Here is a 13,543-nt window from a genome sequence, read left to right as displayed (position 1 = left end):
TGCACGTCAGAGAGAGATAAAGAGTAATATACATTAATACATTGTTCTTGTTGTTGCACAGTCTCTACCCCTGCGCAGTCTGATACATTCTTAGTTGAACTTGAAATGTGGTAGGTGAGAGACGCATTCGCTGTGCTGTGTTGACTTGCTATGGTATCTGCTAGATGAAGCAAGATTTATTGTAAAGGACGTCAAGGATGATAAGACGTATATATTGAAAGGTAAAAAGAATACAAATTTCGAATAATGTTAGTTTTTTGGAGAGAAGAAGTTTGAGGTAAGACTGCAGCACTGCGCAGCTAGTTTGTCTAAATGATTATTGTCTGCCACACACACCAAAAAAAGTTTTGCATCACCCTGGTTCTCAGAACTCGGGAAGACAGACGTTGACTGTGGATATTGTATCACAGACACAGTCCATCTGGCTGTTCAGAGATGTCACTAAACCCGCCCACAGATGTAAACAATCATGCTTTGGTTTGGGTTGTGTTGTTTCGGGGAGGAGACCAGACAGCGAGGTCATCGGTCTCATCGGATTAGGGAAGGACAGGGAAGGAAGTCGGCCGTGCCCTTTCAAAGGAACCATCCCGGCATTTGCCTGGAGCTATTTAGGGAAATCACGGAAAACCAAATCAGGATGGCCGGACGCGGGATTGAACCGTCGTCCTCCCGAATGCGAGTCCACAGTGCTAGCCACTGGGCCACCTCGCTCGGTAAATCAAGCACGAGCAGCGCCTATTAGACGGAGGGGGTCCGACAGCCAATCAGTTACAGCCATTCCACCAGGAAGGAGGTACACGACTCGTGTTGTGTGTAGTTCAATATTGCCTAGACGGTCAATACCGCGGTTCGATCACGTCCGCATTGTTACTTTGTGCCAGGAAGGGCTCTTAACAAGGGAAGTGTCCAGGCTTCTCGGAGTGAACCAAAGCGATATTGTTCGGACATTGAGGAGATACGGAGAGACGGGAACTGTCGATGACATGCCTCGCTGAGGCCGCCCAAGGGTTACTACTACAGTTGATGACCGCTACCTACGGATTATGGCTCGGAGGAACCGTGACAGCAACGCCTAATGCTTTTCGTGCCGCTACAGGAAGTTATGTTAAGACTCAAACTGTGCGCAATAGGCTGCGTGATGGGCAACTTCAATCCCGACGTCCATGGCGCGGTCCATCTTTGCAACCACGACAACATGCAGCGCGGTACAGACACGCCCAACAACATGTCGAATGGACCGCTCAGGATTGGCATCACCGATGAGTGTCGCATATGCCTTCAACCAGACAAATGCCGGACACGTGTTTGGAGGCAACCAGGTCAATCTAAACGCCATAGACACATTGTCCAGCGAGTGCGACAAGGTAATTATTGGGGCGAGATCTACGCCGCTGGTGGTCATGGAAGGCGCCGTAACGGTGCGATACGTGCATGCTAGACTCCGATCGATAGTGCAACCGTATTGGCAGCATTTTGGCGAGGCATTCGTCTTCATGGGCGACAATTCGCGCCCCCATCTTGCACATCTTGTGCACGACTTCCTTCAAGAAAACGACATCGATCGACTAGAGCGGCCATTATGTTCTACATACATGAAACCCAATCGAACATACCTGGGATGGATTGAAAAGTGATGTTTATAGACTACTTGACCCACCAGTCACTCTAAGTGACCTACGCCGAATCGCCGTTGAGGAGTGGGACAATCTGGACCAACAGTGCCTTGAAGAACTTGTGGATAGTATGCCACGACGAATACAGGCACCCCTCAACGCGAGAGGACGCGCTGCTCGGTATTAGAGGTACCGGTGTGTACAGCAGTCTGAACCACGACCTCTGAAGGTCTCGCTGTATGGTGGTACATGTTAAGTGTGGTTTTCATGAGCAATAAAAAGGACGGAAATGATGTTTATGTTGATCTCTATTCCAATTTTCTGGACAGGTTTCGTAAATCTCGGAAGCGAGTTGACGCAAAACTTTTTTTTATGTGTGTAGTTAACTTCATTCACCGCTCAGAGCTGAGAGAAAGACCGCTCAAACGGTTCAAACGGCTCTGAGCACTATGGGACAACATCTGTGGTCATCAGTCCCCTAGAACTTAGAACTACTTAAACCTAACTAACTTAAGGACATGACACACATCCATGCCCGAGGCAGGATTCGAACCTGCGACCGTAGCGGCCACGCGGTTCCAGACTGAAGCGCCTAGAACCGCACGGCCACACCGACCGGCAAAGACCGCTCCATTTGCCATAGTGATACATTAACATATCAAGTGATTAAGCTGTTTGGTTTTTACAGAAATTCTTTATTAACAGTGTACCTTTTTTAAATCATTGTTCATTTTGTTAAGCGTATTACTGTTCAGACCCGTGTTATGTGAAAAGGTCACGCGAAGCTTTATCTTTTCGAATACATACTTCATTCTAAATTCGTTGCATGGAATATCGTTTCATAGGAATAGTTACTCTCCTCACTCCACTATTTAAAGAAGTTTTATCATTACGCATTACCACATTGAACGGCATGGAATGCAACCGTCTGAATACTATTTGGAAATTTTATTTAAGAAAGTATAAGTCCACCTTAGCCGCTGCCTGCTTACTATTGTTGTGCTTTCGAGAAATCTGCAACAATATTGCCAAGACGCGAGGTAAATGGAATTTTTGATTAGGGCGAAATAATAGTTTTGCTACAGCTGCGAATTTAATATAAAGATAAGTTATTTTCAGTCCAGTTACAGTTCGATTCAAATTAGGTTCTGTTTAGTCAAAGGTTAGCGCAAGAGTTTAAGTTGGATAACAGTTTGTGAGTTCGTAGTTTTGGTAAAACATAGACTTTTTACAGATCGGGAGGCAAATTTGGGCTACATTTCATACAGAAAGCTTACAACATGGCAGTGACACTCAAGTACATTCGTCCCTGAGTTTTTCACACCAATGTATTACTTTCTCAAAAATAGATCACGTGTTGTGAGAAAATAGATAAAATTTGAGAGATTTTTTCAACTTTTTTTCCAGCATAGCACTCGCAATGGAACAACAAAATATGATTCTGGTTGATGGTATCTACACCCTAATGGACCCGGCACCGTTCCTTTGGTGGCCACATGGCATTTTAATTTTCCGGTGTCTATGTCGATCGTGACTGCCGGATGATATAGAGCGTGCCGTTGTGCCTGCTCGATCAAACCGGCACGATATCTGAGGCGATGAAGTTTCTTGGGCCGGGGCAAGAGGCAAGACATCGAGAGGGCTGCCGCGCCCGCAACTTTAGCAGGGCGAGAAAGCCGACCTTGCCTCCTGATCTAGTTGGAAGTTTTGCTGAACGGGTTATTAGCAGTAGTCATGCAATACCTACCAGCTACTTGACAGGAGAAGGTTGTTTTCTTATCAGGATAGAGACGCTGAAGGCAATCTGTAAATCGATTAAACGTGCGATAATACTTGTCATTTGCAGTTTGAAGGAAACTGTCTGCAAAGCTTTCAGTGACTGGAAGTGATACCTGATTTTATTGTTTCTAATTGGGCTGTGGCGGCTGGTAATTAGTGGTAAAATTGTTTCTTTTTTAATAGTACACACTTCGAAGGAAAACTCACGTAATCACCTGTTCCGTTACAGACACCATTCACTACCTTTTTCTTCCTTAATATAATACCACACGGCAGCACCACAAAAGCGGCTGCACTAATTTCATTCCATACAGCTACTCGATGGCGAATATTCATTGTCTCCAAGGTAGATAAGATACACTGCAGTGTGCGTATATCTGATTCAAGGCGCTCGGCATCTGACAAATCGTCCACGGTACCACGTTGAGCATCTGGAGTACTCGACAGTCAGAGAGCAATTGCTCTGCGCTCAGGAAAAAATGAATGAGCTGTTACATTTTAAACTTCATGTTTAGAAAAAACTCAAATTTTATGGTTACTTATCTTAATTTTTACCACAATTTTTAATAGATTTGGAAAATTCTAGAGTTTCATACACCTGTAAGTATGGTTTGTATGCTTGGCAAAATTCATCGAAGTATCTCTCTGACTTATAAAGAAAAATGTACCTTTGGCAACAAATGCAGTCAATAGTAAGTGAAAAAATGATGAAATTTCACACGTAAAAAAATTTATTTTGTTATATTTTTGAACTTACATTGCTAAGAGTGTGAATTCTGAATCCCTCCTGGTCATGTTGACAAGGTTTTATGAATTTATTTGTAAAAGTATAGACAGTGGAAATTAAAATGTCGTGTGGTGCCTCTCCTGCTCCAAGTCGGCCCGTTTGACGTCCTACACCCTTAAGGCGCTGAGACAAGCTAGTGGTGATGCTGCAGTCGCCCGGGTTCCGGCTGCCCCACCCCCAAGTTTCCAACTACATGTGGCGTTACGTCGCGTGCTCCGAGTCGACCGTTGCCATCGCGAGCCGGATCGCCTCATTAGCATTCCGCGACCCATGTGGACGCTGACCGCGTCAACGCCAGCACCAGTCCCAGATTTTCTGTTTTCGCTACGATGTAGCAGTCGCTGATCCGCCGTCGTCATATTTTCGCTGCTTTACGTGACGCAGCAGCCAGCACGTACAAGGTGTTTCCCCAGGCGCATTCCAGGTACCTCGTTCACTGAAAGGAGTTAATACGACGTCCTCTGCTTTGCTCATTCCTGGGTTTTGTCTGCGCAGGTGAGTAAATTGCCGGTGCCAGTGCCGCATTTAGGCACGGTCTATCTGCTCTCGATCTACACTGTCCCTTGGATCAAATTTCGAATAGCGCCCAGTCAAATGTACTGCACTCCAGATGACAAAATCGTCAAGATTTTGAGAAAAAGGGTTACTGGAAGCCGCCCGTGGTGGCAGAGCAGTTCTAGGCGCTTCAGTCTGGAACCGCGCGACTGCTACGGTCGCAGGTTCGAATCCTGCCTCGGGCATGGATGTGTGTGATGTCCTTAGGTTAGTTAGGTTTAAGTAGTTCTAAGTTAATAAATGAAAAGCACCAGTTTGCTTTTGTTCTACTACATTACTTTTATTGTTAACCGGTTTTCGGCTTACAAGGCCATCTTCAGACATTTACTGAGTATTATCACCAAAGAAATTAAATGTTAGCAGACAACATTGGAAGAGAAGTAACACATCTAGACTGAAGTAAAAACATGCAGTAAGTAACATCTTTGTAATGAAAAAGTAAAACCTGAACAGTACATAAATAACAATGGAGTAGACACGAAAACCTTTAGCACAAAATAGGTATAGCATGCCTACATAACAGTTTCTATCAATAAACAAAACTAATAAAATGAAATAAAATTAGTACTAGACAAGGCATCACGACGTATGAAACGTGGAGAGTGATTAACAACCAATTAAAAGAAGAGATAGTTAGCAATGTAAATACAAGCTATATAAGGAACTTAAGCAATATCAATGAGATAAACAGAAATTAATAAATGCAGGAAAATGGTGGTGTTTGAGGGAACCTATAGTTTGAGAGTGTGGTGGTACTGCATTTTAACATTAACATTATAATCAAAGCAGTGGCTGTGTACCAGTTTTCATTAAATAAATGAGCAAAGTAAAATATGAACAGTATTTGATGAGACAACTACAAGGGGTGTTAAACATGGGCAGTAATACAAGTACCAGTTAAAAGAAAGCCTTAACTATTGAAACTACAGTCTACGTGGAATACAAAGACAACTTCAACAAACAAAACAACTTAATGAATACAGGAAAATGGGAATACGTAGGAAGAGAGAGTGTGGGAAGTAATGAACAACAAAGATGATTATATGAAGTTTAGGAGAAAGGAAGTGTTGAGCTGTGTCTGGTCATTTAGGATGAGATCTGGACTGTGTGCAAGATGTTTGTTAATTTCCAGGGCTTCCAGCAGGTTGAGTTTATGGCCTTTGTTTGCTAAGTGAAGTACATGGGACACTGACTGGTAGTTATGACCCTCACTCACTACATGCTCAGCAAATGCAGAGTCTGAATTCTGCAACCTCCAGCTGCGTTCATGTTCAGCCATCCTAGTTGATAAGTCTCTGCCTGACTGACCAATGTAAAATTTGTCACAATCAGAACAGGTGATTTTGTATACCCCACTGTTGGCTAATAACTGGATCTTGTCTTTGCTATTAAAAACACACTGGGCTGTCGTGTTCCTCATATAGTAGGAAAGCCTATACTTGCAGGATTTCAGTGCTTTGGCTACAATCTATGATACCTGACCTAGAAATGGTAGTGTACACCATTTTTTGCAGACAGTGGATGGGGAAGCAAGTGGGGCATAGAGGAGGGGTATAATTTTCTGTTTTTGTTTCCTGTGCAAGATGTGGTCAATAAGAACTGGATTGTAGCCATTGGCTGTGGCAATAAATTTTATTGTATCTAACTCTGCTTTAAAATCATCTCTGGACATAGGGATAGATATGAGACGGTGTACCACTGAGTGGAAAACTGCATGTTTGTGAGCTACGGGGTGTTGTGAGCAATAAGGTATTACTGTGCCTGTAGTTGTTGTTTTTCTGTAAATTTTGAAACAATGTGTGTGTGTACTGATGTCAGTGGTGAGATCTAAGAGGTTTACGGATTTGTTGCCAATTTCCATAGTGAACTGGATATTTTTATGTTGACTGTTTAGGTTTTTCAAGAATGTGTTGAGTTGTCTTGTAGTACCAGTCCACATACACAGGACATCATCTACATATCTAAACCAGTATTTGATGTTTGCACTCAAAGGTTCTGTTTTTAGAAAATTTTGTTCAAAATGGTCCATAAATATTTCAGCCAACAGTGGACTAAGAGGGGAACCCATAGCTAAGCCATCTAATTGTTAATAAAGGGTCCCTTGGAACTGGAAATAGTTCTGTGCGAGGCATGTCTGTGTGGCCTGTCTCAAGCCATTCAATTCCACAGGATTGACATTAGACTTGTGCATCAGCTCTGTCAGAATATCAATGCATTCTACTACTGGTATGTTAGAAAACAAACTGCTGACATCAAAGGATACAAATTTATCACTGTGTGAGACAGATATACCTTTTAACTTGTTTACTAGGTCCACAGAGTTTGAAATACCATGCTTTGGTTTGAATTTAGTCTTGCTCTTAATTACGACATCCAGTATATTGGCTAGTTTGTAAGATGGAGCAGTGAATGATGATACAACTGGACGAATAGGAACATCTTGTTTATGAAGTTTAGGAAACCCATACATTACATTCTAGGAGGTACTGGGTTCATATTAGTTAACAGTTTTGCTTCAAATTCAGAGAATATACTTTTGCATGAAGTGATTGCATATTTAACATCCTCTTTGAACAATTTAGTAGGGTCTTTAGGAAGGACTTGGAAGCCTGTGGTATTCAGGAAATCATTAACTTTATTCACATAAACACATTTGTTCAAAAGCACAATACTGTTGCCTTCATCAGATTTTGTGGCAACGATACCTTGGTGTTGTAATTTCTGTTTTAAGGACTTAAGGTTGTGAAAGTCAATAGACCGTGGGATGTTACACACGCATTTGGTTTCGTTCTTTGGTGCATTGGTAACTATATATTTTGCAGTGGTGTCTTTCGTTAAGGCATATTCAATATCAACTTTCATAACATCCAGTTGTTTTTCTGATGGAGGGTGGGGTGGAGCATATTTAAAACCTTTCTCAAGCAATTTTTGTTCGTTTGGAGGCATAACCAAGTTCGATAAGTTAATTACACGTTGCGAAAAATTTTGTTTACAGTTTGAGATTACAGGTACACTGACTTCCTAATCATAGATAATTTCTTGTTCTGCCGCAAAAATACGTCGTGAATAAGATCACTTACACTTTGACGAACTTCTCGATCGAAAACGTCGAACTCACATGGGTGTAACTTAGATGTGATTGCCATATGTACCACTTTTAGATGTGTACACAAGTTGTCACGAACACGATACCATTTCTTCATTTCTTCCTGTATCTACGTGTATCTTGCGACGTCAACGGCTTTGTTTTCAGCGGCGGATGTTCCCCTTGACTTTATAGAGACGTATTTTGGCGTAATTTTGCGTTGCAAACACTGTTTGTTAAACCAAATGTGTTGTGTTAATTTTGCTTTTCGTCTCAGTAATCTACTATAAAAGACGGATAATTGTGCAGTTGTGGCACATTTTATCATATTAACAGAATCTTCCATCGGTTCTTGGTATAACAACATTATAATAAATGAAAAGCACCAGTTTGCTTTTGTTCTACTATATTACTTTCATTGTTAACCGGTTTTCGGCTTACAAGGCCATCATCAGACATTTACTGAGTATTGTTGCCAAAGAAATTAAATGTTTGTAGATTAGATTGGAACAGAAGTAACACATCTAGACTGAAGTAAAAACATACAGTAAGGAACATCTTTGCAATGAAAAAGTAAAAACTGAACAGTACATAAATAACAATGGAGTAGACAGGAAAACCTTTAGCACAAAATAGGAATAGCATGCCTACATAACAGTTTCTATTAATAAATAAAACTAATAAAATAAAATAAAATTAGTACTAGACAAGGCTGCATCAGGATGTATGAAACGTGGAGAGTTCTAGGGGACTGATGACCTCAGATGTTAAGTCCCATAGTGCTCAGAGCCATTTGAACAATTTTGGTTAATGTAATTTCGGTAGTTCGAAGTGAGTTAGATTTAGCGGAAGTTGATTCCTTCTGTATCTCATAGCATCCAAACCAAGCCCCATACAACATAGAAGATAGTTTTCGTAGCATCGGGGTCACTCCTCCAAAGATGTATCTGTTACATGTCACTTTAGGTAGCAGTGGGTACATGTCATTTTCGAAACTGAAGTTGATTAAAAGCAGGCTTCAAATCTCAGTGTTAGATTTAACGTTTTGTTTCACTCAGTACTCTAGGTACTCCAAGGGAGTTTCTTTCATGAATATGTGCGTTGTCTGTAAGTAGACACGCAAGAGAATTAAGGAGAAATAGGGCAAGAAGTGTGTAAACTGTAGGGGAATTGCTGTTTTGAAGTAAGTACGTAGGAGAAGTTTTGTATAATCTGACTAGTAATAGGTGAGGTATGAGTTTGTAGTCGTATTTTAAGTACATTACCATTTATGGCAACAAAGTAAGGATTTAACTAACTTCGAGTGTAAGATGGGCTCATCAGTTTAAAAATGGAAATAATGCTTGAAAGGAAACATGCTAAAGGAACTGCATGTGATTTGATAGATTGAACTCGATATACTCTGTGCGCTAGTACAGGAGAGTCTATGTCAGTTTTCTGTTAACTTTTTAATATCGTCATGTTAACTTAAATGGAACATGTTCTTTAACATATGTATACATAGTGAATCACCTAAGTTTTCCATTGCAAATATTTCGAAAATGAAAAGTGCTGTTCACGTGCGGTTTTCACAGGATAGATTGGTAGTCAGTGACTCATTTTGTTAGCCAGTCAACAGATTGGAAATTTTTGGAAATCTGTGTTAAGTTCTGTGGGACCAAACTACTGATGTCATCGGTCCCTAAACTTACACACTACTTAATCTAACTTAAACTAACTTACGTTAACGACAACACACACACCCACTCAGCCGCACAATCCGTGACAAGGCGCCCCAGACCGAGTGACTACACGCGCGGCTCCAACAGATTTAATAAATACTTACAGAGTGTATTTTTTCAGCAAACATAAACTTTTTTTAAATAGAACATCGCCTATTGACATTAATCAACTAAATGTAGGGTAAATCAGAATGTCAGTAATGTTTCTGCAGGATTCTACTGCGAGTCGTTTACGGGATATTGTATTTTGAAAAGTTTCCACATTAATACTTGTACACTACCATAAACAACAACATAAGTGCATACATTTTTCTATGTGCATTATGACCAGTAATGATACTTGATCATCACTGATTGTGTTCAAAATGACCACCGGCAGTGGCAATACACGCTTTCAGTCTGGCACACGTGCTAGTATTTCAATGGAGATGTCCGAGCAGGCTGCAGTAATACGCCGTTCCATACCATAGGGTGCAGTTGATATGTCTTTATAGACAGCATCTTTCAGCCTTGTAAGAGGTATGCGCTACCTGCGATATGCAAGGTATAAGAGAATCGCTGACCAGAGAGCAGTATTGACTGAGTACGAACTGTGTAGCTGCAGCAGTAAGTTGTTGCTAGTCACTAGTCTGCGGTTTTCGCTAGTCTGCGTTTGTCTGCAGTCTCCTCTGGTCGGGAATCTGGAGGTGGAGTATTATTGTATAAGGTAAAGAAGCAGCCTCGCGCATATCTAGTAATGTATGTGAACTGTCATCCAAATATTTTAAAAATGCCCTAATAATAATTTTTGTAATATAAAGTAATTTTTTAAAGCATTCATTTCAATTTAAAGAATTTATCCAATCCGTGATCATTCCTTTCACGAATCACAAGTGTATAGGCCAGCATTGCACGGAGCTGTGCCGAAAATTTTTTATGTAAGAGCAGATATATTCGCCGTTTTTATTGAGGTAAGAATTTTTGCTTTTTTATTCAGAATGATCTTACAGGGTCATGACGCAGCACTGTTGTCATCCTAATATTTACCAGGTTACTGAATTTATTTATTTTTTTTTATTTTGGGGTTTAGAAATTTTTCTGTTTCGAGCTTACATTAAATGAGAAAAGAATAATGTGGGTACATTAAATGTGAATGCATTTCCGCACAGAGATTATAAATGGGAACCAATTTTGTTCTGAGGTCACACAAAAATTAGAATCATTAACCAAATAATATTTATTTAATTTTATATTGTGTGGGGAGGTTACACTTGGCGACTCTGCCAGGATCATATTTCTTTGTAAATCTTCTGATAAGTAGTTATATATCTGCTCTTATTTACTTAAATGTAGTTTGCATCTGGCGCAACGCATTTACTAATTTGTCACTCTTTCTTTCACAGATCATCGACAATTTATTGCTCTTTGTTGTAATTGTTTGTTCCATTTCGCTTTGTCTTTGTTTCATTTGTGCTTAATTTTGATTTGTGAAAAATGACGCGAAAAACTGTTAACAGTACATCGCGATGTGCAATGAGTGAAATAGATGACTCTAATAATTTGACCGATAATTCTTGCGACAGTCAGTGTAATAGTGATAATCCTCTAATTACGGATAATCAGTGCCTGCCGATCACTAGTAATGATTTAAATTCTAATGATGAGCAAACAAATGCAATTACATCCACAGTAAATGTGACAATTGATGACACGGGACGTTCCATTATAATGAACACTGTCCAGTTTGACACGCCTAATTTGCAAAATTTACGTAGCAAACAGATAATTGTTTCTAATGAAGGTGAACAATGTACTCAAAGTACGTCAGATTTATTTGATTCCCAGGTAGTGACTAACACTGCACATCCAAGTGGCGAAGCTTTTCAAGAATCAGAGAATGACCAACTGGTTACACAAAACGCGACACAAGCAGATACACCATCACACAGCACAGAGAATACAGTAGCTCATTTTGGCATGGATCGAGTCATAGCATTATTGCTACAACTTAACGAAAACTTCTAACAACAAATTAATGAATCGAACAAACAAATTAATGAAAAACTAGACAACAATTCCAAACAGTCGAAGAAAGAACAAGACAACAATTTCAACAACTTAATGAACAGAACAAACAACTTAGTGAACAGATTACAGCCGTTGCCGCGCAATGTCATGATACTAAAGAACAATTACGTGAGGAAATTAAGGCTTGTGCTAGGAGCAGTAGTGAAGAAATTAGATCTGTGGCACAAGAATTAAATAATACACATGCAGCTACAACTAAATTACTTAGAGACGAAATTAGTGCAGCCGCTAAACAATGCTCTGAAAACGCAACACAGTTACGCGACGAGTTTAAATTAATGTCAGCAGAACTTTCGCGCACACTGGATGCAAAAGTAGACGCGAAATTTGACCAACAGAACAGTCAAATTGACGAACGTTTTAATCACCACCTACAAAACAGTGAAACGCGTTACCGTAAATTTATACAGGAACAGAATAAAGTAAAGCGACAGGTCTTGGAAACAATTACCGCACAGAGACAGGAAGATAAACGTAAATTATTTACGAAAGCAAAAACATACGTAGACAACAATATTGCTACAGTATCAGACGAAATTAATGCTATCAAACAGTTGAACACCGAATTACATGATGAAATCTCTGATCTTAAAACAAAAACACACACACACACACAGTAGACTTTCAGACAGTGACCGACAGACCTGAACAATTAGAACTAATACAGGATCCCGATGCCATCAAAGCAGACGTTAAAAAAATTGAACGAAACCACACGTAAAATACAAAAACAAATTAATGCTTGTGATAATAAAAACGATGATGAGGTAAAAATACTGACTGAAAAATATGATGAATTGACCAGTCGTATTGACGTTATCGAAAGTAATAATGACACCAAATCAGACGATACGTCACCAGTTTCATTTAATCAAACACCCGAATTCCAAAATTTACAGCAGACGATCAGTGAGCTAGATTCGTCCAATAATACATTACGTAGAAAATTGTCAACTTTACAGCAAGAAGTGACAGAGATGAAAAATGTTTCAGTCACTAATACGTAACAGCATACGCCACTTTGCGAACATTTGTCAAACTCACACAGCCAGTATAATTTAGGTAACTTACAGAGAGTACGTGACTTAGATTCCGAACAGTCACAGACAAATAGATTTTCATACAATCCTGAACCTGTTCAGACATACAGAGACGATAATTTTGATTACAAGCGTTTTCTATCCGTGAGAAAATTTAAGGTATTTAAAAATGATAGAACACAGATTCACCCCTTGGATTGGATACGACAACTTGCTTTTGAATTTTCACCGGCATTGCCTGTAACGCAGAAACTAAAATTTATTTGCAGCGCGTAATAGACCTCAGGGGATTCATTACGCTTCGATGAATAAGAGCCGTAGCGTGCACAGGGCCCCGAGCCGTAGTAGTGCTATTCATCTTTAGTTTTCTGCACTGCTGCCTTCTCTTTTACTATCCTTTATATCTGTCAAAACAGCTCTTCAACTATCGATCTATCTAGAATTAAGAAACGAGTAAAGAAAACCTGATACGACAAGTTTTATCTGAAAGTGACATTTATCATTATGCGCTCCTGAAATGACAAGAACTACCAGCGTAATATTAACAACAGACAAAATTGTAATCATCAGTATGTACAAAATTTTCAGCTATCGCAGACGCGTTTTGGCAACAATAGAGGTTTTTCACCGCAACAGCATCAAAGCCAGCCGGTTAGCATACCTAACCAACAATGTAATGTACAAGGTCAACCAAGCTTTAATGTTTCGCCGCCTACAAGTATAGCGTCAGCTCCAACAAATAGTAACGCACAGCAACAAGGAAATCAGTACGTACAGAAAACACACTATTTCAGCTCATATCGCAATGAACCATATAGAAATGACTATTAAGACAGACGTAAAAGTAATGAGCATAATTTTCAGCGTACGTTTAATAATGGTCGGTCTTACCAACA

Source organism: Schistocerca nitens, chromosome 7 (assembly GCF_023898315.1).
Source record: "Schistocerca nitens isolate TAMUIC-IGC-003100 chromosome 7, iqSchNite1.1, whole genome shotgun sequence".
Lineage (NCBI taxonomy): Eukaryota > Metazoa > Arthropoda > Insecta > Orthoptera > Acrididae > Schistocerca > Schistocerca nitens.
This window is presented reverse-complemented; position numbering follows the sequence as displayed.